The 26,899-nt window shown below is 46.1% G+C and overlaps 7 non-coding genes across 7 annotated transcripts; all 7 read right to left on the bottom strand.

Moving 5' to 3' along the window:
* Nucleotides 1-542: 542 nt before the first annotated feature.
* Nucleotides 543-614, bottom strand: trnaq-uug (transfer RNA glutamine (anticodon UUG)). The gene has a single exon. It is a non-coding gene; the product is annotated as a tRNA-Gln (tRNA).
* Nucleotides 615-1,890: 1,276 nt separating this feature from the next.
* On the bottom strand, nucleotides 1,891-1,962 carry trnaq-uug (transfer RNA glutamine (anticodon UUG)). Its single transcript has one exon. It is a non-coding gene; the product is annotated as a tRNA-Gln (tRNA).
* Nucleotides 1,963-4,602: 2,640 nt separating this feature from the next.
* Nucleotides 4,603-4,674, bottom strand: trnaq-uug (transfer RNA glutamine (anticodon UUG)). Its single transcript has one exon. It is a non-coding gene; the product is annotated as a tRNA-Gln (tRNA).
* Nucleotides 4,675-5,280: 606 nt separating this feature from the next.
* trnaq-cug (transfer RNA glutamine (anticodon CUG)) lies at nucleotides 5,281-5,352 on the bottom strand. Its single transcript has one exon. It is a non-coding gene; the product is annotated as a tRNA-Gln (tRNA).
* Nucleotides 5,353-7,989: 2,637 nt separating this feature from the next.
* trnaq-uug (transfer RNA glutamine (anticodon UUG)) lies at nucleotides 7,990-8,061 on the bottom strand. The gene has a single exon. It is a non-coding gene; the product is annotated as a tRNA-Gln (tRNA).
* Nucleotides 8,062-9,347: 1,286 nt separating this feature from the next.
* Nucleotides 9,348-9,419, bottom strand: trnaq-uug (transfer RNA glutamine (anticodon UUG)). The gene has a single exon. It is a non-coding gene; the product is annotated as a tRNA-Gln (tRNA).
* A 1,284-nt stretch (nucleotides 9,420-10,703) lies between these two features.
* trnaq-uug (transfer RNA glutamine (anticodon UUG)) lies at nucleotides 10,704-10,775 on the bottom strand. The gene has a single exon. It is a non-coding gene; the product is annotated as a tRNA-Gln (tRNA).
* Between the last annotated feature and the right edge of the window lie 16,124 nt (nucleotides 10,776-26,899).

Genomic DNA, 26,899 nt, shown 5'->3' with positions numbered 1-26,899 from the left:
ACTTTGTCTCGGCCAGGTCTCATCCTAAACTTCAGCTTGCCCACTTGCCCCTCTGCTAAGCCTCGGTTCTGAGTAAATCACACAGCTGCCTTGATGGCTATCGGTTCACAAATCTCAGCTTCTTTTTCACACTGCTCATAGCAGCTTGTATTACAGTCCTGCCAGGTAAAATGAGTATCATCTTTGCAAGGCACTGCTGCACGAAAGATGAGCAATTGTTAACTTTTTCGAGAATATGAAGTGCAATGACTACGTTTCAAGAAGCACTGCTTTCAATTTCAACAAATATGCCAGCCGAATGCAGCTTGCAAAGAAAATGTTGAGCAATCTGCTGTGCAGTGAAACGAAGCACTGGACAATACACATCTTTCTCCCCCGCTTATTTGGAACTGGGAATGAGAGGTTGAGCCGATCATCTGATGTCGAGAGCAATAAATCAACCGTCATCGATCCAGGCAGCAAACGGTCCCGTAACCGTGGTTGGTATGCAGATGCCAAGTTTGTATGTCCCAAATTTCCAGCAGCTGGGACAACAAGAATTCAGGTTCCACCGAGATTTAAATTCGGATCGCTGGATTCAAAGTCCAGAGTGCTCACCATTACACCATGGAACCTTTGCTGGTAAATTCATTTGAATCTTTTCTTAAAATCAACAACATTACCGTCTCCACCATTATACTTTGTCTCGGCCAGGTCTCATCCTTAACTTCAGCTTGCCCCTCTGCTAAGCCTCGGTTCTGAGTAAATCACACAGCTGCCTTGATGGCTATCGGTTCACAAATCTCTGTTTCTTTTTCATACTGCTCATAACAGCTTGTATTTCAGTCCTGCCAGGTAAAATGTGAATAATCTTTGCAAGGCACTGCTGCACGATAGATAAGCAATTGTCAACTTTTTTCGAGAATACGAAGTGCAATGTCTACGTTTCAAGAAGCACTGCTTTCAATTTCAACAAATATGCCAGCCGAATGCAGCTTGCAAAGAAAATGTTGAGCAATCTGCTGTGCAGTGAAACGAAGCACTGGACAATACACATCTTTCTCCCCCGCTTATTTGGAACTGGGAATGAGAGGTTGAGCCAATCATCTGATGTCGAGAACAATAAATCAACCGTCATCGATCCAGGCAGCAAACGGTCCTGTAACCGTGGTTGGTATGCAGATGCCAAGTTTGTATGTCCCAAATTTCCAGCAGCTGGGACAACAAGAATTCAGGTTCCACCGAGATTTGAACTCAGATCGCTGGATTCAGAGCCCAGAGTGCTTACCATTACACCATGGAACCTTTGCTGGGCAATGCCCTCGATTCTTTTCTCAAAATCAACAACATTACCATCTCCACCATTATACTTTGTCTCGGACTGGTCTCATCCTTAACTTCAGCTTGCCCACTTGCCCCTCTGCTGAGCCTCGGTTCTGAGTAAATCACACAGCTGCCTTGATGGCTATCGGTTCACAAATCTCTGTTTCTTTTTCATACTGCTCATAACAGCTTGTATTGCAGTCCTGCCAGGTAAAATGTGAATAATCTTTGCAAGGCACTGCTGCACGATAGATAAACAATTGTCAACTTTTTTCGAGAATACGAAGTGCAATGTCTACGTTTCAAGAAGCACTGCTTTCAATTTCAACAAATATGCCAGCCGAATGCAGCTTGCAAAGAAAATGTTGAGCAATCTGCTGTGCAGTGAAACGAAGCACTGGACAATACACATCTTTCTCCCCCGCTTATTTGGAACTGGGAATGAGAGGTTGAGCCTATCATCTGATGTCGAGAACAATAAATCAACCGTCATCGATCCAGGCAGCAAACGGTCCCGTAACCGTGGTTGGTATGCAGATGCCAAGTTTGTATGTCCCAAATTTCCAGCAGCTGGGACAACAAGAATTCAGGTTCCACCGAGATTTAAACTCGGATCGCTGGATTCAAAGTCCAGAGTGCTCACCATTACACCATGGAACCTTTGCTGGTAAATTCATTTGAATCTTTTCTTAAAATCAACAACATTACCGTCTCCACCATTATACTTTGTCTCGGCCAGGTCTCATCCTTAACTTCAGCTTGCCCACTTGCCCCTCTGCTAAGCCTCGGTTCTGAGTAAATCACACAGCTGCCTTGATGGCTATCGGTTCACAAATCTCTGTTTCTTTTTCATACTGCTCATAACAGCTTGTATTGCAGTCCTGCCAGGTAAAATGTGAATAATCTTTGCAAGGCACTGCTGCACGATAGATAAGCAATTGTCAACTTTTTTCGAGAATATGAAGTGCAATGTCTACGTTTCAAGAAGCACTGCTTTCAATTTCAACAAATATGCCAGCCGAATGCAGCTTGCAAAGAAAATGTTGAGCAATCTGCTGTGCAGTGAAACGAAGCACTGGACAATACACATCTTTCTCCCCCGCTTATTTGGAACTGGGAATGAGAGGTTAAGCCTATTATCTGATGTCGAGAACAATAAATCAACCGTCATCGATCCAGGCAGCAAATGATCCCGTAACCGTGGTTGGTATGCAGATGCCAAGTTTGCATGTCCCAAATTTCCAGCAGCTGGGACAACAAGAATTCAGCTTCCGCCGAGATTTAAACTCGGATCGCTGGATTCAAAGTCCGGAGTGCTCACCATTACACCATGGAACCTTTGCTGGTAAATTCATTTGAATCTTTTCTTAAAATCAACAACATTACCGTCTCCTCCATTATACTTTGTCTCGGCCAGGTCTCATCCTCAACTGCAGCTTGCCCACTTGCCCCTCTGCTAAGCCTCGATTTTGAGTAAATCACACAGCTGCCTTGATGGCTATCGGTTCACAAATCTCTGTTTCTTTTTCATACTGCTCATAACAGCTTGTATTGCAGTCCTGCCAGGTAAAATGTGAATAATCTTTGCAAGGCACTGCTGCACGATAGATAAGCATTTGTCAACTTTTTTCGAGAATACGCAGTGCAATGTCTACGTTTCAAGAAGCACTGCTTTCAATTTCAACAAATATGCCAGCCGAATGCAGCTTGCAAAGAAAATGTTGAGCAATCTGCTGTGCAGTGAAATGAAGCACTGGACAATACACATCTTTCTCCCCCGCTTATTTGGAACTGGGAATGAGAGGTTGAGCCTATCATCTGATGTCGAGAACAATAAATCAACCGTCATCGATCCAGGCAGCAAACGGTCCCGTAACCGTGGTTGGTATGCATATGCCAAGCTTGTATGTCCCAAAATTCCAGCAGTTGGGACAACAAGAATTCAGATTCCACCGAGATTTGAACTCGGATCGCTGGATTCAGAGCCCAGAGTGCTTACCATTACACCATGGAACCTTTGCTGAACAGTGCCCTAGATTCTTTTCTCAAAATCAACAACATTACCATCTCCACCATTATACTTTGTCTCGGCCTGGTCTCATCCTTAACTTCAGCTTGCCCACTTGCCCCTCTGCTAAGCTTCGGTTCTGAGCAAATCACACAGCTGCCTTGATGGCTATCGGTTCACAAATCTCAGCTTCTTTTTCATACTGCTCATAGCAGCTTTTATTGCAGTCCTGCCAGGTAAAATGAGTATAATCTTTGCAAGGCACTGCTGCACGAAAGATGAGCAATTGTTAACTTTTTTCGAGAATATGAAGTGCAATGACTACGTTGCAAGAAGCACTGCTTTCAATTTCAACAAATATGCCAGCCGAATGCAGCTTGCAAAGAAAATGTTGAGCAATCTGCTGTGCAGTAAAAAGAAGCACTGGACAATACACATCTTTCTCCCGGGCTTATTTGGAACTGGGAATGAGATGTTCAGCCTATCATCTGATGTCGAGAACAATAAATCAACCGTCATCGATCCAGGCAGCAAACGGTCCCGTAACCGTGGTTGGTATGCAGATGCCAAGTTTGTATCTCCCAAATTTCCAGCAGCTGGGACAACAAGAATTCAGCTTTCACCGAGATTTGAACTCGGATCGCTGGATTCAGAGCCCAGAGTGCTTACCATTACACCATGTAACCTTTGTTGAGCAGTTCCCTCGATTCTTTTCTCAAAATCAACAACATTACCATCTCCACCATTATACTTTGTCTCGGCCTGGTGTCATCCTTAACTTCAGCTTGCCCACTTGCCCCTCTGCTAAGCTTCGGTTCTGAGCAAATCACACAGCTGCCTTGATGGCTATCGGTTCACAAATCTCAGCTTCTTTTTCACACTGCTCATAGCAGCTTGTATTGCAGTCCTGCCAGGTAAAATGAGTATAATCTTTGCAAGGCACTGCTGCACGAAGGATGAGCAATTGTTAACTTTTTTCGAGAATATGAAGTGCAATGCCTACGTTTCAAGAAGCACTGCTTTCAATTTCAGCAAGTATGCCAGCCGAATGCAGCTTGCAAAGAAAATGTTGAGCATTCTGCTGTGCAGTCAAACGAAGCACTGGACAACACACATCTTTCTCCCTCTCTTATTTGTAACTGGGAATAAGAGGCTGAGACTATCATCTGATGTCGAGAACAATAAATCAACCGTCATTGATTCAGGCAGCAAAAGGCCCCGTAACCGTGGTTGGTATGCAGATGCCAAGATTGTATGTCCCAAATTTCCAGCAGCTGGGACAACAAGAATTCAGGTTCCACCGAGATTTAAACTCGGATCGCTGGATTCAAAGTCCAGAGTGCTTACCATTACACCATGGAACCTTTGCTGATAAATTCATTTGAATATTTTCTTAAAATCAACAACATTACCGTCTCCACCATTATACTTTGTCTCGGCCTGGTCTCATCCTTAACTTCAGCTTGCCCCCTTGCCCCTCTGCTAAGCTTCGGTTCTGAGCAAATCACACAGCTGCCTTGATGGCGATTGGTTCACAAATCTCTGTTTCTTTTTCATACTGCTCATAACAGCTTGTATTGCAGTCCTGCCAGGTAAAATGTGAATAATCTTTGCAAGGCACTGCTGCACGATAGATAAGCAATTGTCCACTTTTTTCGAGAATACGAAGTGCAATGTCTACGTTTCAAGAAGCACTGCTTTCAATTTCAACAAATATGCCAGCCGAATGCAGCTTGCAAAGAAAATGTTGAGCAATCTGCTGTGCAGTGAAACGAAGCACTGGACAATACACATCTTTCTCCCCCGCTTATTTGGAACTGGGAATTAGAGATTGAGCCTATCATCTGATGTCGAGGACAATAAATCAACCGTCATCGATCCAGGTAGTAAACGGTCCCGTAACCGTGGTTGGTATGCAGATGCCAAATTTGTCTGTCCCAAATTTCCAGCAGCTGGGACAAGAAGAATTCAGGTTCCACCGAGATTTGAACTCGGATCGCTGGATTCAGAGCCCAGAGTGCTTACCATTACACCATGGAACCTTTGTTGAGCAGTTCCCTCGATTCTTTTCTCAAAATCAACAACATTACCATCTCCACCATTATACTTTGTCTCGGCCTGGTGTCATCCTTAACTTCAGCTTACCCACTTGCCCCTCTGCTAAGCTTCGGTTCTGAGCAAATCACACAGCTGCCTTGATGGCTATCGGTTCACAAATCTCAGCTTCTTTTTCACACTGCTCATAGCAGCTTGTATTGCAGTCCTGCCAGGTAAAATGAGTATAATCTTTGCAAGGCACTGCTGCACGAAAGATGAGCAATTGTTAACTTTTTTCGAGAATATGAAGTGCAATGCCTACGTTTCAAGAAGCACTGCTTTCAATTTCAGCAAGTATGCCAGCCGAATGCAGCTTGCAAAGAAAATGTTGAGCATTCTGCTGTGCAGTCAAACGAAGCACTGGACAACACACATCTTTCTCCCCCTCTTATTTGTAACTGGGAATAAGAGGCTGAGACTATCATCTGATGTCGAGAACAATAAATCAACCGTCATTGATTCAGGCAGCAAACGGTTCTGTAACCGTGGTTGGTATGCAGATGCCAAGCTTGTATGTCCCAAATTTCCAGCAGCTGGGACAACAAGAATTCAGGCTACACCGAGATTTGAACTCGGATCACTGGATTACAGAGCCCAGAGTGCTTACCATTACACCATGGAACCATTGCTGAGCAATTCCCTCGATTCTTTTCGCAAAATCAACAACATTACCATCTCCACCATTATACTTTGTCTCGGTCTGGTCTCATCCTTAACTTCAGCTTGCCCACTTGCCCTTCTGCTAAGCTTCGGTTCTGAGCAAATCACACAGCTGCCTTGACGGCTATCGGTTCACAAATCTCTGTTTCTTTTTCATACTGCTCATAACAGCTTGTATTGCAGTCCTGCCAGGTAAAATGTGAATAATCTTTGCAAGGCACTGCTGCACGAAAGATAAGCAATTGTTAACTTTTTTCGAGAATACGAAGTGCAATGTCTACGTTTCAAGAGGCACTGCATTCAATTTCAACAATATGCCAGCCGAATGCAGCTTGCACAGAAAATGTTGAGCAATCTGCTGTGCAGTCAAACGAAGCACTGGACAACACACATCTTTCTCCCCCGCTTATTTGGAACTGGGAATGAGAGGTTGAGCCTATCATCTTATGTCGAGAAGAATAAATCAACCGTCATTGATTCAGGCAGCAAACGGTCCCGTAACCGTGGTTGGTATGCAGATGCCAAGCATGTATGTCCCAAATTTCCAGCAGCTGGGACAACAAGAATTCAGGTTCCACCAACGTTTGAACTCGGATCGCTGGACTCAAAGTCCAGAGTGGTCACCATTACACCATGCAACCGTCGCTGAAGAATTCATTAGAAACTTTTCTTAAAATCAACAACATTACCGTCGCCACCATTATACTTTGTCTCGGCCTGGTCCCATCCTTAACTTCAGCTTGCCCACTTGCCCCTCTGCTAAGCCTTGGTTCTGAGTAAATCACACAGCTGCCTTGATGGCTGTCGGTTCACAAATCTTAGCATCTTTTTCACACTGCTCATGGCAGATTGCATTGCAGTCCTGCCATCTTAAATGATTATAATCTTTGCAAGGCACTGCTGCACGAAAGATAAGCAATTGTTAACTTTTTTCGAGAATACGAAGTGCAATGCCTACGTTTCAAGAAGCACTGCTTTCAATTTCAGCAAGTATGCCAGCCGAATTCAGCTTGCAAAGAAAATGTTGAACATTCTGCTGTGCAGTCAAACGAAGCACTGGACAACACATATCTTTCTCCCCCTCTTATTTGGAACTGGGAATGAGAGGTTGAGCCTATCATCTGATGTCGAGAACAATAAATCAACCGTAATTGATCCAGGCAGCAAAAGGCCCCGTAACCGTGGTTGGTATGCAGATGCCAAGATTGTATGTCCCAAATTTCCAGCAGCTGGGACAACAAGAATTCGGGATCTACCTAGATTTGAACTTGGATCGCTGGATTCAGAGTCCAGAGGGCTTACCATTACATCATGGAACCTTTGCTGAACAGTTCCCTAGATTCTTTTCTCAAAATCAACAAAATTACCATCTCCACCATTATACTTTGTCTCGGCCTGGTCTCATCCTTAACTTCAGCTTGCCCACTTGCCCCTCTGCTAAGCTTCGGTTCTGAGCAAATCACACAGCTGCCTTGATGGCTATCGGTTCACAAATCTCAGCTTCTTTTTCACACTGCTCATAGCAGCTTTTACTGCAGTCCTGCCAGGCAAAATGAGTATAATCTTTGCAAGGCACTGCTGCACGAAAGATAAGCAATTGTTAACTTTCTTCGAGAATATGAAGTGCAATGACTACGTTTCAGGAGGCACTGCTTTCAATTTCAACAAATATGCCAGCCGAATGCAGCTTGCAAAGAAAATGTTGAGCAATCTGCTGTGCAGTGAAACGAAGCACTGGACAACACACATCTTTCTGCCCCGCTTATTTGGAACTGGGAATGAGAAGTTGAGCCTATCATCTAATGTCGAGAACAATAAATCAACCGTCATTGATTCAGGCAGCAAACGGTCCAGTAACCGTGGTTGGTATGCAGATGCCAAGCTTGTATGTCCCAAATTTCCAGCAGCTGGGACAAGAATTCAGGTTGCACCGAGATTTAAACTCGGATCGCTGGATTCAAAGTCCAGAGTGCTCACCATTACACCATGGAACCTTTGCTGATAAATTCATTTGAATCTTTTCTTAAAATCAACAACATTACCGTCTCCACCATTATACTTTGTCTCGGCCAGGTCTCATCCTTAACTTCAGCTTGCCCACTTGCCCCTCTGCTAAGCCTCGGTTCTGAGTAAATCACACAGCTGCCTTGATGGCTATCGGTTCACAAATCTCTGTTTTTTTTCATACTGCTCATAACAGCTTGTATTGCAGTCCTGCCAGGTAAAATGTGAATAATCTTTGCAAGGCACTGCTGCACGATAGATAAGCAATTGTCAACTTTTTTCGAGAATACGAAGTGCAATGTCTACGTTTCAAGAAGCACTGCTTTCAATTTCAACAAATATGCCAGCCGAATGCAGCTTGCAAAGAAAATGTTGAGCAATTTCTGTGCAGTGAAACGAAGCACTTGACAATACACATCTTTCTCCCCCCCCCTTATTTGGAACTGGGAATGAGAGGTTGAGCCTATCATCTGATGTCGAGAACAATAAATCAACCGTCATCGATCCAGGCAGCAAACGGTCCCGTAACCGTGGTTGGTATGCATATGCCAAGCTTGTATGTCCCAAAATTCCAGCAGCTGGGACAACAAGAATTCAGGTTTCACCGAGATTTGAACGACGGAATCGCTGGATTCAGAGCCCAGAGTGCTTAACATTACACCATGGAACCTTTGCTGAGCACTTCCCTCGATTCTTTTCTCAAAATCAACAACATTACCATCTCCACCATTATACTTTGTCTCGGCCTGGTCTCATTCTTAACTTCAGCTTGCCCACTTGCCCCTCTGCTAAGCTTCGGTTCTGAGCAAATCACACAGCTGCCTTGATGGCTATCGGTTCACAAATCTCAGCTTCTTTTTCACACTGCTCATAGCAGCTTGTATTGCAGTCCTGCCAGGTAAAATGAGTATAATCTTTGCAAGGCACTGCTGCACGAAAGATGAGCAATTGTTAACTTTTTTCGAGAATATGAAGTGCAATGCCTACGTTTCAAGAAGCACTGCTTTCAATTTCAGCAAGTATGCCAGCCGAATGCAGCTTGCAAAGAAAATGTTGAGCATTCTGCTGTGCAGTCAAACGAAGCACTGGACAACACACATCTTTCTCCCCCTCTTATTTGGAACTGGGAATAAGAGGTTGAGACTATCATCTGATGTCGAGAACAATAAATCAACCGTCATTGATTCAGGCAGCAAACGGTCCTGTAACTGTGGTTGATATGCAGATGCCAAGCTTGTATGTCCCAAATTTCCAGCAGCTGGGACCACAAGAATTCAGGTTCCACCGAGATTTAAACTCGGATCGCTGGATTCAAAGTCCAGAGTGCTTACCATTACACCATGGAACCTTTGCTGATAAATTCATTTGAATCTTTTCTTAAAATCAACAACATTACCGTCTCCACCATTATACTTTGTCTCGGCCTGGTCTCATCCTTAACTTCAGCTTGCCCCCTTGCCCCTCTGCTAAGCTTCGGTTCTGAGCAAATCACACAGCTGCCTTGATGGCGATTGGTTCACAAATCTCTGTTTCTTTTTCATACTGCTCATAACAGCTTGTATTGCAGTCCTGCCAGGTAAAATGTGAATAATCTTTGCAAGGCACTGCTGCACGATAGATAAGCAATTGTCAACTTTTTTCGAGAATACGAAGTGCAATGTCTACGTTTCAAGAAGCACTGCTTTCAATTTCAACAAATATGCCAGCCGAATGCAGCTTGCAAAGAAAATGTTGAGCAATCTGCTGTGCAGTGAAACGAAGCACTGGGCAATACACATCTTTCTCCCCCGCTTATTTGGAACTGGGAATGAGAGATTGAGCCTATCATCTGATGTCGAGGACAATAAATCAACCGTCATCGATCCAGGCAGTAAATGGTCCCGTAACCGTGGTTGGAATGCAGATGCCAAATTTGTCTGTCCCAAATTTCCAGCAGCTGGGACAAGAAGAATTCAGGTTCCACCGAGATTTGAACTCGGATCGCTGGATTCAGAGCCCAGAGTGCTTACCATTACACCATGTAACCTTTGTTGAGCAGTTCCCTCGATTCTTTTCTCAAAATCAACAACATTACCATCTCCACCATTATACTTTGTCTCGGCCTGGTGTCATCCTTAACTTCAGCTTGCCCACTTGCCCCTCTGCTAAGCTTCGGTTCTGAGCAAATCACACAGCTGCCTTGATGGCTATCGGTTCACAAATCTCAGCTTCTTTTTCACACTGCTCATAGCAGCTTGTATTGCAGTCCTGCCAGGTAAAATGAGTATAATCTTTGCAAGGCACTGCTGCACGAAGGATGAGCAATTGTTAACTTTTTTCGAGAATATGAAGTGCAATGCCTACGTTTCAAGAAGCACTGCTTTCAATTTCAGCAAGTATGCCAGCCGAATGCAGCTTGCAAAGAAAATGTTGAGCATTCTGCTGTGCAGTCAAACGAAGCACTGGACAACACACATCTTTCTCCCCCTCTTATTTGTAACTGGGAATAAGAGGCTGAGACTATCATCTGATGTCGAGAACAATAAATCAACCGTCATTGATTCAGGCAGCAAAAGGCCCCGTAACCGTGGTTGGTATGCAGATGCCAAGATTGTATGTCCCAAATTTCCAGCAGCTGGGACAACAAGAATTCAGGTTCCACCGAGATTTAAACTCGGATCGCTGGATTCAAAGTCCAGAGTGCTTACCATTACACCATGGAACCTTTGCTGATAAATTCATTTGAATATTTTCTTAAAATCAACAACATTACCGTCTCCACCATTATACTTTGTCTCGGCCTGGTCTCATCCTTAACTTCAGCTTGCCCCCTTGCCCCTCTGCTAAGCTTCGGTTCTGAGCAAATCACACAGCTGCCTTGACGGCTATCGGTTCACAAATCTCTGTTTCTTTTTCATACTGCTCATAACAGCTTGTATTGCAGTCCTGCCAGGTAAAATGTGAATAATCTTTGCAAGGCACTGCTGCACGAAAGATAAGCAATTGTTAACTTTTTTCGAGAATACGAAGTGCAATGTCTACGTTTCAAGAGGCACTGCATTCAATTTCAACAAGTATGCCAGCCGAATGCAGCTTGCACAGAAAATGTTGAGCAATCTGCTGTGCAGTCAAACGAAGCACTGGACAACACACATCTTTCTCCCCCGCTTATTTGGAACTGGGAATGAGAGGTTGAGCCTATCATCTGATGTCGAGAAGAATAAATCAACCGTCATTGATTCAGGCAGCAAACGGTCCCGTAACCGTGGTTGGTATGCAGATGCCAAGCATGTATGTCCCAAATTTCCAGCAGCTGGGACAACAAGAATTCAGGTTCCACCAACGTTTGAACTCGGATCGCTGGACTCAAAGTCCAGAGTGGTCACCATTACACCATGCAACCGTCGCTGAAGAATTCATTAGAAACTTTTCTTAAAATCAACAACATTACCGTCGCCACCATTATACTTTGTCTCGGCCTGGTCCCATCCTTAACTTCAGCTTGCCCACTTGCCCCTCTGCTAAGCCTTGGTTCTGAGTAAATCACACAGCTGCCTTGATGGCTGTCGGTTCACAAATCTTAGCATCTTTTTCACACTGCTCATGGCAGATTGCATTGCAGTCCTGCCATCTTAAATGATTATAATCTTTGCAAGGCACTGCTGCACGAAAGATAAGCAATTGTTAACTTTTTTCGAGAATACGAAGTGCAATGCCTACGTTTCAAGAAGCACTGCTTTCAATTTCAGCAAGTATGCCAGCCGAATTCAGCTTGCAAAGAAAATGTTGAACATTCTGCTGTGCAGTCAAACGAAGCACTGGACAACACATATCTTTCTCCCCCTCTTATTTGGAACTGGGAATGAGAGGTTGAGCCTATCATCTGATGTCGAGAACAATAAATCAACCGTAATTGATCCAGGCAGCAAAAGGCCCCGTAACCGTGGTTGGTATGCAGATGCCAAGATTGTATGTCCCAAATTTCCAGCAGCTGGGACAACAAGAATTCGGGATCTACCTAGATTTGAACTTGGATCGCTGGATTCAGAGTCCAGAGGGCTTACCATTACATCATGGAACCTTTGCTGAACAGTTCCCTAGATTCTTTTCTCAAAATCAACAAAATTACCATCTCCACCATTATACTTTGTCTCGGCCTGGTCTCATCCTTAACTTCAGCTTGCCCACTTGCCCCTCTGCTAAGCTTCGGTTCTGAGCAAATCACACAGCTGCCTTGATGGCTATCGGTTCACAAATCTCAGCTTCTTTTTCACACTGCTCATAGCAGCTTTTACTGCAGTCCTGCCAGGCAAAATGAGTATAATCTTTGCAAGGCACTGCTGCACGAAAGATAAGCAATTGTTAACTTTCTTCGAGAATATGAAGTGCAATGACTACGTTTCAGGAGGCACTGCTTTCAATTTCAACAAATATGCCAGCCGAATGCAGCTTGCAAAGAAAATGTTGAGCAATCTGCTGTGCAGTGAAACGAAGCACTGGACAACACACATCTTTCTGCCCCGCTTATTTGGAACTGGGAATGAGAAGTTGAGCCTATCATCTAATGTCGAGAACAATAAATCAACCGTCATTGCTTCAGGCAGCAAACGGTCCAGTAACCGTGGTTGGTATGCAGATGCCAAGCTTGTATGTCCCAAATTTCCAGCAGCTGGGACAAGAATTCAGGTTGCACCGAGATTTAAATTCGGATCGCTGGATTCAAAGTCCAGAGTGCTCACCATTACACCATGGAACCTTTGCTGATAAATTCATTTGAATCTTTTCTTAAAATCAACAACATTACCGTCTCCACCATTATACTTTGTCTCGGCCAGGTCTCATCCTTAACTTCAGCTTGCCCACTTGCCCCTCTGCTAAGCCTCGGTTCTGAGTAAATCACACAGCTGCCTTGATGGCTATCGGTTCACAAATCTCTGTTTTTTTTCATACTGCTCATAACAGCTTGTATTGCAGTCCTGCCAGGTAAAATGTGAATAATCTTTGCAAGGCACTGCTGCACGATAGATAAGCAATTGTCAACTTTTTTCGAGAATACGAAGTGCAATGTCTACGTTTCAAGAAGCACTGCTTTCAATTTCAACAAATATGCCAGCCGAATGCAGCTTGCAAAGAAAATGTTGAGCAATTTCTGTGCAGTGAAACGAAGCACTTGACAATACACATCTTTCTCCCCCCCCCTTATTTGGAACTGGGAATGAGAGGTTGAGCCTATCATCTGATGTCGAGAACAATAAGTCAACCATCATCGATCCAGGCAGCAAACGGTCCCGTAACCGTGGTTGGTATGCAGATGCCAAGCTTGTACGTCCCAAATTTGCAGCAGCTGGGACAACAAGAATTCAGGTTCCACCAAGATTTGAACTTGGATCGCTGGACTCAAAGTCCAGAGTGGTCACACATTACACCATGCAACCTACGCTGAAGAATTCATTAGAATCTTTTCTTAAAATCAACAACATTACCATCGCCACCATTATACTTTGTCTCGGTCTGGTCTCATCCTTAACTTCAGCTTGCCCACTTGCCCCTCTGCTTAGCCTCGGTTCTGAGTAAATCACACAGCTGCCTTGATGGCTATCGGTTCACAAATCTCTGCTTCTTTTTCACACTGCTCATGGCAGATTGCATTGCAGTCCTGCCAGGTAAAATGTGAATAATCTTTGCAAGGCACTGCTGCACGAAAGATAAGCAATTGTTAACTTTTTTCGAGAATACGAAGTGCAATGTCTACGTTTCAAGAAGCACTGCTTTCAATTTCAACAAGTATGCCAGCCGAATGCAGCTTGCAAAGAAAATGTTGAGCAATCTGCTGTGCAGTCAAACGAAGCTCCTGATTCTTATGTAACTTATGTAACAGGTTACGGAGTTGGGGATAATTGGTGTAGGGCTTCCAGACATCATTGGGTCCCCATTTTAAAGTCCCCACATTGTGGTTTACAACCAAGCTTAGAGTAATATGCCAGGTAGCTACAGTGGGTTGAACCAGAGAACGGTGGACAATGAGAAGCTGGGGCAGGTAAATCTGGACGGCTGCAGTGGCACCAACTGGTGACATAGAGAGTTGCCTTCATCATTATTATTATTGACAGAGCAATTTACTTCAGAAAAGTTGGCACAGAAGTGTGACAAAATAGGGACAGGAGGTTTTGTAATAAGGAACTGGCGCAGATGAAATGTTTTTATTACATTTTATTGAACCGATACATATATGGAATGAGTGATACAGTAATTTGATACATTTGAACATATATAAAGTGCACGTGGGGATATTGAGAGTATTTGGATATAATCATTCTTGCATATTATGGACATTGTGCCCGGGTACGAGAACTAAATCAAGCAGGTTATCGTTCCTCAACATGTAAAGGAAATCAAATGTAATTAGTCCTGCCTCTCGTCAGAAGTCAATTCAAAGTGGATTTGTGTCATATATATGTGTGTATATATAAATCAATTTAATATTTACTTAATAGTTGTTTCAAGACCAGCAAAACACAGAACACTGGGCATAACGGCATGAGATCATGGGGCAACCGTAACTTACAGGATATAATAGTTAATCCATCCTAGGATCACAGCCATCTAACAACTCTGCCCAGAACTGAATACAATACTCCAACTGAGGCCTAAACAGGGCTTTGTATAGCTGCAGCATAACTTCTGCCCCGTTGTATGCTAGCTTTCTAGATATTAAGGCCAGCATTCCATTTGCCTTTTTGATTATTTTCCATACCTGTTCATGAGATTTTATTGATCTATGTACATGGAACCTCGAGTCTCTTTGGACAGCAAAGGGGTGCAAAAACACTGTAGAAAGGGAATGCAAGAATAAACCTGTGAAAAGTTTTTACTGGTATAGTATGATAAAGAGGGAGGCGAAGGAGAATGTGGGCCCCTTAAAGACAGAGTCCTTTCTACAAAACTTCCTATCACTTTTTTGTCACACTTCTGTGCCAACTTTTCTGCAATAAATTGCTCTGTCCATAAGAATAATGGCAACTCTCTATGTCACCACTTGGTGCCGCTGCAGCAGCACAGATTTACCAGCGCAGCTTCTCAGTGTTCACTCGTCTCTGGTTCAACCCACTGTAGCTGCCTTGCATATTACTCTAAGCTTTGTTGCAAACCACAATGTGGGGACTTTAAAATGGAGAACCAATGAAGTCTGGAAGCCCTACTCCAATTAACCCCAACTCCCTAACCCTGTCATGTAAGAAACATAAGAATCAGGAGCAGGATTAGGCCTTTCAGCCCCTCAAGCCTGCTCCGCCATTCAATTAGATCATGGCTGATCTTCGGCCTCAACTACACTTTCCCACCCGATCCCCATATTTCCTGATTCCCTCAGGGCCCAAAAGCACTGACAATTGCAGGGATGAGAGACTTACTCCTCACTTTTATATTCCAAACCCCTTGCAATAAAGGCCAAAATGCATCCACCTTCCTAATTTTTTGGTGTACCTTCATATTGTAGGCGGGCATTCTTTACCTGCTTTATGGCAATTTACCTTCCTTTACCTGGTTTACGGTACTTTACCTGGTCAGACAGCCTTTTTGCCACTGCACTTTGACCAGCTCCAATCAGCGGTCTCGAATCGCTAAAGCCCTCCTTCGAGTTCTGACGGGAGGAACTTATAATTAATGATATATTAAAACGGACAAATGGTCTGGATGCAAGAAAGTCAAACTTTATTAAAACTAAGAAACTACACCACACGATCTTGTAATCACGCTAAAATTGCTTAAAGAGGGGAGGAAAAAAACGGACACAACGAGGGAAATCGACTAAAATACAATTCTAATGAAATCCCCACTTTACTCCCACCCCTAAGCCTATCCTAAGTTGCCTTGTGGAAGACCAGAAAAATATATGCTCACCACTGCAGTGCCAGCTGCGTGTCCCACGAGCTCTTCACTGTCCTGAAGTAAAGAAACACCCCAGTGTTTTAAAAGCAAACTGCTGGTGTTACTTCTTCAGACAGACTGCCACACTGTAGAGAGCACATGGAGGCAAGCCAGAGAGAGAGAGATGCCTCTGAGAAGCTATCTCTTACACTCCAGTTTTGGGGCCGAAATGTTCCCGCCCAGATCCGGAAGTTTCTGGGCTAAAGCAAAAGGGATCCAACTGTCCCCATTGTCCAGAAATGGGTGCTTCAAACTGTTCCCTTCCTCAGTTTAAGTGTTTCTTTTCAAATGTCTGTGCTGAGCCTTCGAACCATCTCCATTCACCCTGATGGGTTTTGAATGGAGTTGTATTACTATGTAAACAGAAACCCATTATCTTGTGGCCACTGCAACCGCAGTCAATTGGTTTAATCCCTTGTGCAAATAGCCTTTTGCAGTTTCTGTAAACAAACATCGATTGTCTCTGCAGGGAGGGAACCTCCCCTTCTGATTGACAGAATTTGACTGCCGTTGCTTCACAGACACAGAAAGCTGCTTCCATGCCCTTTGTCCTTGGCCACGCAGTCTGACGGCCATTTTATCCCTGGGCAATTTACCAAACTCAAGAGTACCTTTTTTTAATAAAAATGTACTGTATTAAGGTGTCCGATTTTTTTACAAAGTTCTTTGATTGAGGTGTTGTCCAAGTGCTGCCTAGCTTAACGCAGACTTCTTGCGGTTCTGGGTATGTTATAAAAAAAATCCAACCTAGAGACAATCACGCAAACTCTTCGTCCACGATGTGGGTTAATATTTCCCGATCTTCGGGGGCTGAGGGGATTTTGCAAACCCCTACATTCGCACCTTGGATACTTCCAACTTGCTTGTAGTATCCTCTTGAAGAAGTGAGCAAAGATTTCTGACACCCGACAAACAACCATCCCCTGTATTTACCTATAGCTACCTATCACTGATTCCCCGACCCGTCTATTCCACTCAAATCTGAGAAAACCGTGGTACGGTAGGCATCTACAGATACATCAATTACAAAATGTTACAATAAGGGTCTCATACCCCTGCACCACTTGTTACATTATAACATATTACAAAATGTTGCAATCTTGGTTATACAATGTAATCAGAATGATTTCAAGCACGTAGAGTGTCCCACGCCTCTGCAGCACTTGCAACTGTAAAACAAAATACAAAAATCTCCATTAAACATTTGAAACAAAATGCTGAAATAAACCCCGACCATCACGTGCCAATGAAGGGCCACGAAATTTGAGTAAGTATTGCTCCTCCCACCCGGGCAGTAAATGTTCCTTCCACCCCCCCCTTTTAATGGTCTTAAACTTTTAAAACATACAGAATGGATTTTACAGAACAGTCTGCTCCGCCAGCCCCAAGCCATTCCCTTCTCCCTTTGTGAAGGCGGGGTACCCCTCATGTTTCACAGACCGAGACCGGGGAGTATGGGATCGCAACTCCCAGTCCCTCCCCCTCCCATCTTCCCTTGACTGGCTGCAGAAAATGATTGGTGCCTGTGTGGCGTCTCTCACTGGCCCCACACTCAAACTTGGATCCCAGATCCAGCCACTCACTCATCCTTCCCAGCCACAGTTACACTCCAACTTTGCCTGTGGGCCCCGGGTGAGTTCCTCCCTTCCCCGAATGCACCCATGCGACTCTTGAGTCTCCCCCTCCCCTTTACAATCTTTCCTGGGCCATCACCACCCAGTCCCCGGGGAACGCGTCCCTATCTGACAAGGCGCCTGTGCTTCCCCACCATGACTCCTCAATAGCGAGGTCTCCAGCAAGTGAAATTCGGTCAGGATAGTGCTGGGTTGGGGCTGTGCCCCACCTAGCTGGGGCCATCCCTTCCACGTAGGATGAATCACAGAATCTACAGTGCAGATAGAGGCCATTTCGGCCCATCGAGCCTGCACCGACACATATCCCACCCTATCCCCGTAACCCCACGTATTTAATCCCCTAACACTAAGGGTCAATTTATCATAGCCAGATCAACCTAACCTGCACATCTTTGGACTGTGGGAGGAAACCGGAGCACCCAGAGGAAACCCACGCAGACACAGGGAGAATGTGCAAACTCCACACAGACAGCCACCCGAGGCCAGATTTGAATGCGGGTCCCTCGCGCTGTGAGGTAACAGTGCTAACCACTATGCCACCGTGCCCCCCTTGAGTAGGCAGGTTCCTCCGGACTCTGTCCGGTTTCTCCCGAAGGTCACTGTGGGGTCTCCTTCTGGATTTGTCCAATGGCGAGGTGATCACCAGCATTCTGTATAACCATATCTTCATTCGATGCCCAGCTCGGGCTGGGCGAACAGGTCTGCTCCTTTGTCCACTCTCCTGCAAAAGAACTTAAAAGGACATGCAGCCAGGTCTCTCACTGACCTGCTGCCTTAGGTGGAGACATGGTCGGGTCCCTTGACCTCGGACCAAAATACAAATATTTGGCACACTTACAAGCTTAAACTTTAAACTACTAGTTACATTCTAAACTTAAAATTTAAACACCTTAAAAGCAAGCTATAAACACTGGTAACTTAACACAAAGCTATAATACAAATGCCGCCCGTCTCCGGACGGCCAGGCTAATCTCTGGTGTCACTGTCACAGATTACTGCTGCCTGCAGTGAAGCTGGACTGCCTCCTGCTTCTTGTCCCTGGCAGCTTATGGCTGCTAGTTGGGGACCTCTGTGATCTGTTTCCTCCCTGTTCGGAAGATTGCTCTTTGTGACAGGTACCCTGGTGACCATCTTATATTAGGCTTGTGGACCCGCTGAGACGTTCTGAGGGTCGTCTCTGCGGGGAAACTTTGGCTGACAGACCCTGAGCCTGGGTCACAGCCCTAGCTGGCTAGGAACCTTCTCCCCCTGATGCAAACAGACCGCACTGTTTAATATACCTGGCAGCCTGCCAGTAATCTGGGTTTGTCTCCTTTTCCCTACCCACTCCTGTACTGGGGGCAGGCATCCCCTCACCACCCGCTGCTGGTGACTGAAAATCTTCCTCTGCAGGTCCAAAACCTGGTACCGGCTCCTTCCATATGTCCCCCACAAGAGGAATTTCAATCCTTTCCTCCCCAGAGTCCCACACCATAGGGGGAACCACTCTAGAAGCGGGCTGGGAAGTTTGTCCCTTGAAACAGGCAACTGCGCCTGCACGAACCTCCTCCCCTGAGTCCCCCGGCAGAGGCTGTGAAATCTCTGTATTCAAACAGGCGACAGCGCCTGCGCGGGAAAACTGAAGAGGAGCCGCTGGGGTCACAGGCTAGGGAACTGCACCTGTGCGAACCTGGTGTTGGGAAACCTCTCCCCGTGAACCTCCTGTTCAAAAGACTGGGGAATTCCTGTCTCCAGACCAGCGACTACACATGTGCGGGCAGTCTCTTCTGGGAATGAACTCGCAGCACCCTGCAGATTTTTACTCTCAGGCGGCTGTTTCTCTGTTTCTGAACTAGATAACTGGCTCAAATTTAAACTTAGGCCAAAACTTAGGTCCCACTGGGGCGGGGAAGTGTCCCAATTGGTGCGCCGGACAGCTTTTCCCTTGGAACAAGCCACAGTGCCTGTCTTTACAGCCTGTGAACTTGAACTTGTTACAATTTACATTGGTTGGCGTGGAACTACTTTGTGCACCGGGGTAGTTTTACTGCATAGACCATGGGGCTGTCCCTATCAACTATAATAGTATAGTCCCATGTAGAGTGGCTCCAAACTTCCCACCTGGGCATTGTATCTTACCATCACTAGGTCTCCTATCTCCCACTGGTGGCTCCTGCTAGGCTCCAGCAGCAGCCGGTTATTCCAATGCTGCTTCCTCATGCTGTCTGCTGCCTGCAGAAAAAATTCCCTTTTCCCATCTATCGCTCCTAGGGCTGCTGCGGTCTGCAGGTCTCCCATTAACTTAACAAATGCTGCCTGGCATCCCTCAACCCAGGACCACTCCACTCCCTTGTGTAGGAGACGGAGCAGAAGGGCCGCTGTGGCTGCATAGTCCTCTATAAATTCCCTGCAGTACCCCGTCAATCCCAGGAACGACCTCAGCACTCTTACTGATTTGGGAATCGGTAACTCCTGGACCGCTTCCATCCTTGCCTTATCTATCGACCTCTCTCCTGTGCGGACAGTCAGACCCAGGAATTAAACTTCTTGCTGACCCATCTGCGCCTTCTTGGGGTTGACTTTAAACCACTTTCTCTGCAGCAGCTCAGCCAGCAGTGGGCCATGCTCCACGACCGAGTCGGTAAATAAGAGCAGATCATCCACATACTGCAGTAATTGAGTGGTTTGACTGAACTCCTTTAAACTATCCTTCATTCATTGGTGGAAGATGCCTTGGCTGTTGTAGAAAACCTGTGGCAGACAGGTCCAGGTATACTGCTGTCCCTTAAAGGTGAAGGCAAACTTATATTGCTCCTCCCATTTTAAAGGGATGGACCAGAACCCATTCGAAATTTCCAGCACCGTGAATGTGTTCGCGGATGCTGGAATACTGCTAATAATATTAGCCACTGCTTCTACTCTGGGGGCACACACGGGGATATTGCTGTTAAGCACCCGATAGTCCACCGTGGCTCTCCATGAATTGTCCGGTTTCCTAACCGGCCAAAGTGGAGAATTAACATGAGTGGCTATGGGCCTCAACACTCCCTGATTAACTAAGGAGGTGATGGCTGCCTCCATGTCGGGTTCTGCCTCCTTGGGGAAATTGTACTGCTTCTGTGGTCGGGTCATGGGTTCCCCATTTATTTTAAACTCAAACCCTGTGATCCTTCCGCAGACGTGGTTATGGGTGGCAAAGGCTGTGAGGTTTGCCTGCACGACTGCCTGCAGTGCCTCCGGGACACCATTTACCATGAGCCTGAGGTCGTAACCTTCTTTGGGCTTCACAGTACACAAGGTCCCCTTACCCTCCTTGGCCGGGATGACCACTACACCTTCTTCCCTGTCTGTGCTAGCCCCCCAAAGGCAATGGTTGCGGAGATCCACGAGGATCCCGTGGCCCACCAGGAAGTCGGCTCCTTGGATCCCGTTTCCTTCCTCCTTATTCCACTTTGCCAGGATGCACGTCCACTTAGTTAGGAGCGTGCCCAGAGGGACGGAGAGGGATCTGGAGTATACCCCCGCCTGCTACTGACTGGTGAATTCCGATAGTATGTTTGGAACCCCATCAAACAGAGGTGTGGTGGTGGGATTATCCGTATGGATCACGATGCATGATGCCCCCGTATCCAATAGATAAGTCCCTGTAACCTTCTCTGTCTCCATCTGTACGAGCGGTCTCTTCCATTCATCTTACCGGAGATTACACAGACGGACGGGCTGCGCGTGCTCCAGTCATTGTGGGGAGGCAAAGGTGGGCAAGGGGTTTGCAGCACCACTGATGGCTGCTACCTTTCCCTGATTGGCCCTGAGGAACGGTTTTATCGACTCCATGATGGACTCGACTGTATCGGGAGGAGTTTCTGTCTCTGCCTTCTGAGTTGGGGCTGCGCGGGTGCTGGCTTTATCGTCTCTCCAGGCTTTTTACAATCCCTGTACTAGTGGCCATCCTCCCCGCTCCTGTAACAAGTGACCTTGTTCTTGGAGGGTCGGCTCCCCTCCTGGCAACGCTATTTCTTGAATTGAGTCCCAGGTTTAACCTCGTGGACCTTACCCTTTTGCTGGGGCTCCCACTATTCCTACTGTTCCTATATGCTACTGTGAGCTGCCGGATTACAGTCTCTTCGGTTGCTAGGGGGTCTCGGTGGTCAAACCAAGTATCAGCCTTTGCTTTTATCTGGGGCAGACAATTGGACACCAGGCAACAAAACCATTGGGTCCGCTGCTGCGGGTTCAGGCGTGCCCTATTTTGTCCCCCTGTACATGCACTGTTGTAGACTGGCTACCGCCTGTCTGCAAATGTCTGTGGGGTCTCCCCTTCCTTCTGCGGTGTTTTTCCTATGCGATCGAACGGACTGCCGTCGTTCACACCCATGGCTTCCAGTATTTCCTCCTTTAGGTCCTCAAAACCATTCTGCCCTCTCTTAGCCTCATCTGAAAGGGTCTGATAGAGCTTAGTATCTACAGAGAAAAGGAACATTTTGGCTTTCTCTTCATCATCACAGCCATTAACACAGGCTGCCTGTTCTATCCCTTGCAAGTGCACTGAGGGGTCTCTCTTTTCGGAGAGCAGGGGAATATGTTTCACCAGGCCTCTGAGCTGTGGGGTATCATAGGGCACCAGATAGGTATGCTGAGCAGTCCCTGGGTCTTTATCGTTCACGGGCGGCCCGTACCTCCGTTGTGGGAGGGGGTACACTGGTCCTGATCCCCGCCTGCCTAGCGGGACCTGCTGGCGTTCTCCTACCACCCCATTGTCCACCCCTTCTTGCTGCCAGAGCTCCTCAAAACTCGGTGCTGTGGGCTGCTGTCTTGGGATCTCTAATTCCCTAGCAAGCTCTGTTCTGGGTGCTGCCTGTGGGGCGGTTTTATTTGGGCTGCTGGTACTGTCCAATGGACTTCCCTTCGGACTTATGAGACATTCCATCCCTTCAGTCCTTAATAACTCCATACCCAAACTCTCAATCATTCTGTTACATGGGGTATGATCTGCTCCACTAAACCTTTGGTCGCAGGCCAGCTTATAAGCTGCCTTTACCTCCTTAACCTTTTCCTCCTGCTCTGTTACTTCTGAGGTGAGGTGGGTATTCTCTTCCCGCAGTCTCATCTCGTTCCTCCTTGCTTCTGTAATTTGGCACTTTAGGAACTCTATCTTGTGCCTCGCGTGGCTTTTGCCATCACTAGTTTCTTGGGTGAGGTGTGCGTTTTCCTCCTGTAGCTTCATCTCACTGTCCCTAGCCACTGTGGCTTCCTGCACAAAGCGCTCTATCTCAGCCTGGCATTTCATGACCTCTAGTGTAAGGCGTGCATTTTCTTCCCGCACCCTCATCCCACTATCTCTGGCCTTATTCACCTCTCTTATGAGGCATTCTACCTCCGCCTGGCATTTTTCAAACTCTGACTCCCGATTCTTGGCCTCTTTAACCTCCTCCCGCACCCTCATCTCACCCTTCTTAACCCAGCCACCTATACCATAAACGGTGAGCTTACACACTGCCGCTAACTTCTGCAGGGCTACCTACAGACTAAAAGCAAGAAAAGCAAGCGCTGGTGCTTTCTCCAGATCCAGACCACTTATCATATCAAAAACTGCCTCCAGTCCTGCCACGGTCGCAAATTTGAAGGGGGCATTCTTTACCTGGTTTACGGTAACTTACCTTCCTTTACCTGGTTTACGGTAATTTACCTGGTCAGGCAGCGTTTTTGCCACTGCACTTTTTGCACTGCACAGCGGTTTCAAATCACAAAACCCCTCCTTCCAGTTCTGACTGGAGGAACTTATAATTAATGATATATTAAAATGGACAAATGGTCTGGATGCAAGAAAGTCAAACTTTACTAAAACTAAGAAACTACAACACACGATCTTGTAATCACGGTAAAATTGCTTAAATAGGGAAGGAAAAAAACGGACACAACGAGGGAAATCGACTAAAATACAATTCTAACGAAATCCCCACTTTACTCCCACCCCTAAACTTATCATAAGTTGCCTTGTGGAAGGCCAGAAAAATATATGCTCACCACTGCAGTGCCAGCTTCTTGTCCAACGAGATCTTCACTGTCCTGAAGTAAAGAAACACCGCAATGTTTTAAAAGTAAACTGCTGGTGTTCTTACTTCTTCAGACAGACTCCCACGCTGCAGAGGGCACACGGAGGCAAGCCAGAGAGAGAGAGATGCCTCTGAGAAGCAATCTCTTATACCCCAGTTTTGGTGCCGAAATGTGCCCGCCCAGATCGGGAAGTTTCTGGGCTAAAACAAAAGGGATCCAACTGTCCCCATTTTCCAGTAATGGGTGGTTCAAACCCATTCATTTTAAACTGTTCCCTTCCTCAGTTTAAGTGTTTCTTTTCAAATGTCTGTGCTGAGCCTTCGAACCATCTCCATTCAACCTGATGGGTTTTGAATGGAGTTGTATTACTATGTAAACAGAAACCCATTATCTTGTAGTCACTGAAACCGCAGTCAATTGGTTTAATCCCTTGTGCAAATATCCTTGTAGCAGTTTCTGTAAACAAACATCGATTGTCTCTGCAGGGAGGGGAAACTCCCCTTTTGATTGACAGAATTTGACTGCCGTTGCTTCACAGACACAGAAAGCTGCTTCCATGCCCTTTGTCCTTGGCCACGCAGCTTGACAGCCATTTTATCCCTGGGCAATTTACCAAACTCAAGAGTTCCTTTTTTTAATAAAAATGTACTGTCTTAAGGTGTGCGATTTTTTTACAAAGTTCTTTGAATCCGGTGTTGTCCAAGTGCTGCCTAGCTTAACGCAGCCTTCTTGCGGTTCTGGGTATGTTTTAAAACATTGTCCAACCCAGAGACAATTTAAATCACGCAACGTCTTCGTCCACGATGTGGGTTAATATTTCCCGATCTTTGGGGGCTGAGGGGATTTTGCGAACCCCTACAATGTTACCTCTCTGTGTTTCGTGTACAAGGCAGACAAAGTCCTCTGAGCACCAACATTTAACAGTTCCTCGCCGTTTAATAAAATGTTCTGTTTTCTGATTTTTCCTACCAAAGTGAATAACCTTACATTTCCCCACAGTATACTCCGTCTGCCACCTTATTGCACACTCACTTAACCTGTCTATATCCCTTTGCAGGTTCTTTGTGTCCTCCTCACAGCTTACTGTCCCACCTATCTTTGTATCGTCAGCAAACTTGGGCACATTACACTCGCTCCCTTCATCTAACTTATTGATATAGAGTGTTTCGCCTTAATACCACACCTAGGGGGGAAATTCAGTTGTTTGCACCTCCCGTTAGCGCCTTAAGAGGGCACTAAATGGGCGTAAAGCAACTAGTGCCCGGGCGCGGCGATGCTTGCGCCACTCGCGAAATTAACTAGACTTTTGCGGCGGCACTAAACACTACCGCCATGATCTCTTGGGCCGGCAGATCATGACATCAGTCAAGTGCACAATGCCCCGGTAGTGCCCCGGACCAGATATTTAGTGGCGCCCCCTGCCTTACCGCCTGCCGCTAGCAACAACAGTTTGAGGAGAGCGTTATGCAGTCAGAAAGGGACTGGGGGAGCGCTACTTAAAGGTGACCGCTTCCTGCCTTTTTTTGTTGGTGACATTTTTGCACCACGCATTCTGAGAGAGAGAGAGCGAGAGAGACTTCTGGAGAGATTCAATGCTGTGTGAAGGAGTTTTGGGTACAGAGCAGCACTTTGCAGGTTTATTTTAGTTTGCCCTTCCTTGCTTCGCCAGCGCTCTGAGGTACCGCATCACTCCTCGGGCTTTTTGCCTTAAGACTGGTGTGAAGCACCTGATTTAGCGCTCCAATCACCTCCAGGGGCAATAAAAGCCAAGTTTGCCGTCGGAGGTGATAATTAGTGCGCCAGGCACTAAATTTTGCGCATGGCCGATAATGCCGCCCCAAACGGGGCGATACTGAACTTTTCCCCCCTAGTCACAGTGCCCCGTGTGTGGCACTAATGGAGATTAACTGATAATAATAGAATGCTATTGAAAGATATAAATATAGTCAGTATCCTAAGGTACTGCACATGGCAAGGTTCCTCTTCGCTGTGTGTGCTATTTCTCTCTGTCTCCTCCTTTGCTTCTTTCTCCCTATTTCCCTTCTCTTCAATCCTCAATTCCTATGTTTGCTTCTCTTTTTCTCCTTTTCTCCCCCTACCCTTTTTCTTTTTTCCTTTCGCATGGGAGCTGCTGGTTTGCATCGTGTGGTGGTGCACAATAAGCAGCCGCCAATGTGTTCCGGAAGCAATTTGTGGGTAGGACTTGGCCGGAATTCCCTCCCGACCCATCCCCAAACACTCACGCCTCCCACCCCTCATTCCCATTGCATCCCCTGTACCGTTACCTTCCCACTGACCCCGCCCATTATCTTCCCCTCTCAAGAACATGAGAAATAGTAGCAGGAGTCAGCCATATGGTCCCTCAAGCCAGCTCCGCCATTTAATAAGATCATGGCTGATCTTCGACCTCAACTCCACTTTCCCACCTGATCCCCATATCCCTTGATTCCCCTAGAGTCTAAACAGCTATCGATCTCAGCCTTGAATATACTCAACGATTCAGCATTCACAGCCATCTGGGGTATAGAATTCCAAAGATTCACCACCCTCAATGAAGAAATATCTCCTCATCTCAGTCGCCCCCTCCTTCTGGACTCTCCAGCCAGTGGAAACAGCTTCTCAGCATCTACCCTGCCAAGCCCCTTAAGAATTTTACACGTTTCAATGAGATCACCTCTCATTCTTCCAAACCCCAGAGCGCATAGTCCCAATCTACTCAATCTCTCCTCATAGGACAGCCCTCTCACCCCAGGAATCAATCTGCTGAACCTTCATTGCACTCCCTCTAAGGCAAGTATATCCTGCTTTAGGAAAGGAGACCAAAACTCTGCACAGTACTCCAGGTGTGGTCTCAGCAAGGCCCTCTACAATCGCAGCGACACTTTCCTCACTCTTACATTCAAACCCATTGAATTTCGTCTGCCATGTGCTCGCCCATTCCACCAGCCTGTCAATGACCTCCGTGTACACAGGGAAAAATAAACATAGAAACATAGAAGATAGGAGCAGGAGTAGGCCATTCGCCCCCTCGAGCCTACTCCGCCATTCAATGAGATCATGGCTGATCATCCAAACACAGTACCCTGTCCCTGCCCTCTCCCCATATCCCTTGATACCTTTAGCCTTACGAAATATATCTAACTCCTTCTTGAATATATTTAATGAATTGGCCTCAACTGCCTTCTGTTGTAGAGAATTCCACAGGTTCACCACTCTCTGGGTGAATAAATTCCTCCTCATCTCAGCCCTAAATGGC

Source organism: Somniosus microcephalus, unplaced genomic scaffold (genome assembly GCF_052327205.1).
Source record: "Somniosus microcephalus isolate GS21.2 unplaced genomic scaffold, FLI_Smic_1.0 unresolved_chr4, whole genome shotgun sequence".
In the NCBI taxonomy this organism is placed as follows: domain Eukaryota; kingdom Metazoa; phylum Chordata; class Chondrichthyes; order Squaliformes; family Somniosidae; genus Somniosus; species Somniosus microcephalus.
Note: the sequence above shows the minus strand (reverse complement) of the source record. Positions and strands in the feature narration are given on the sequence as shown.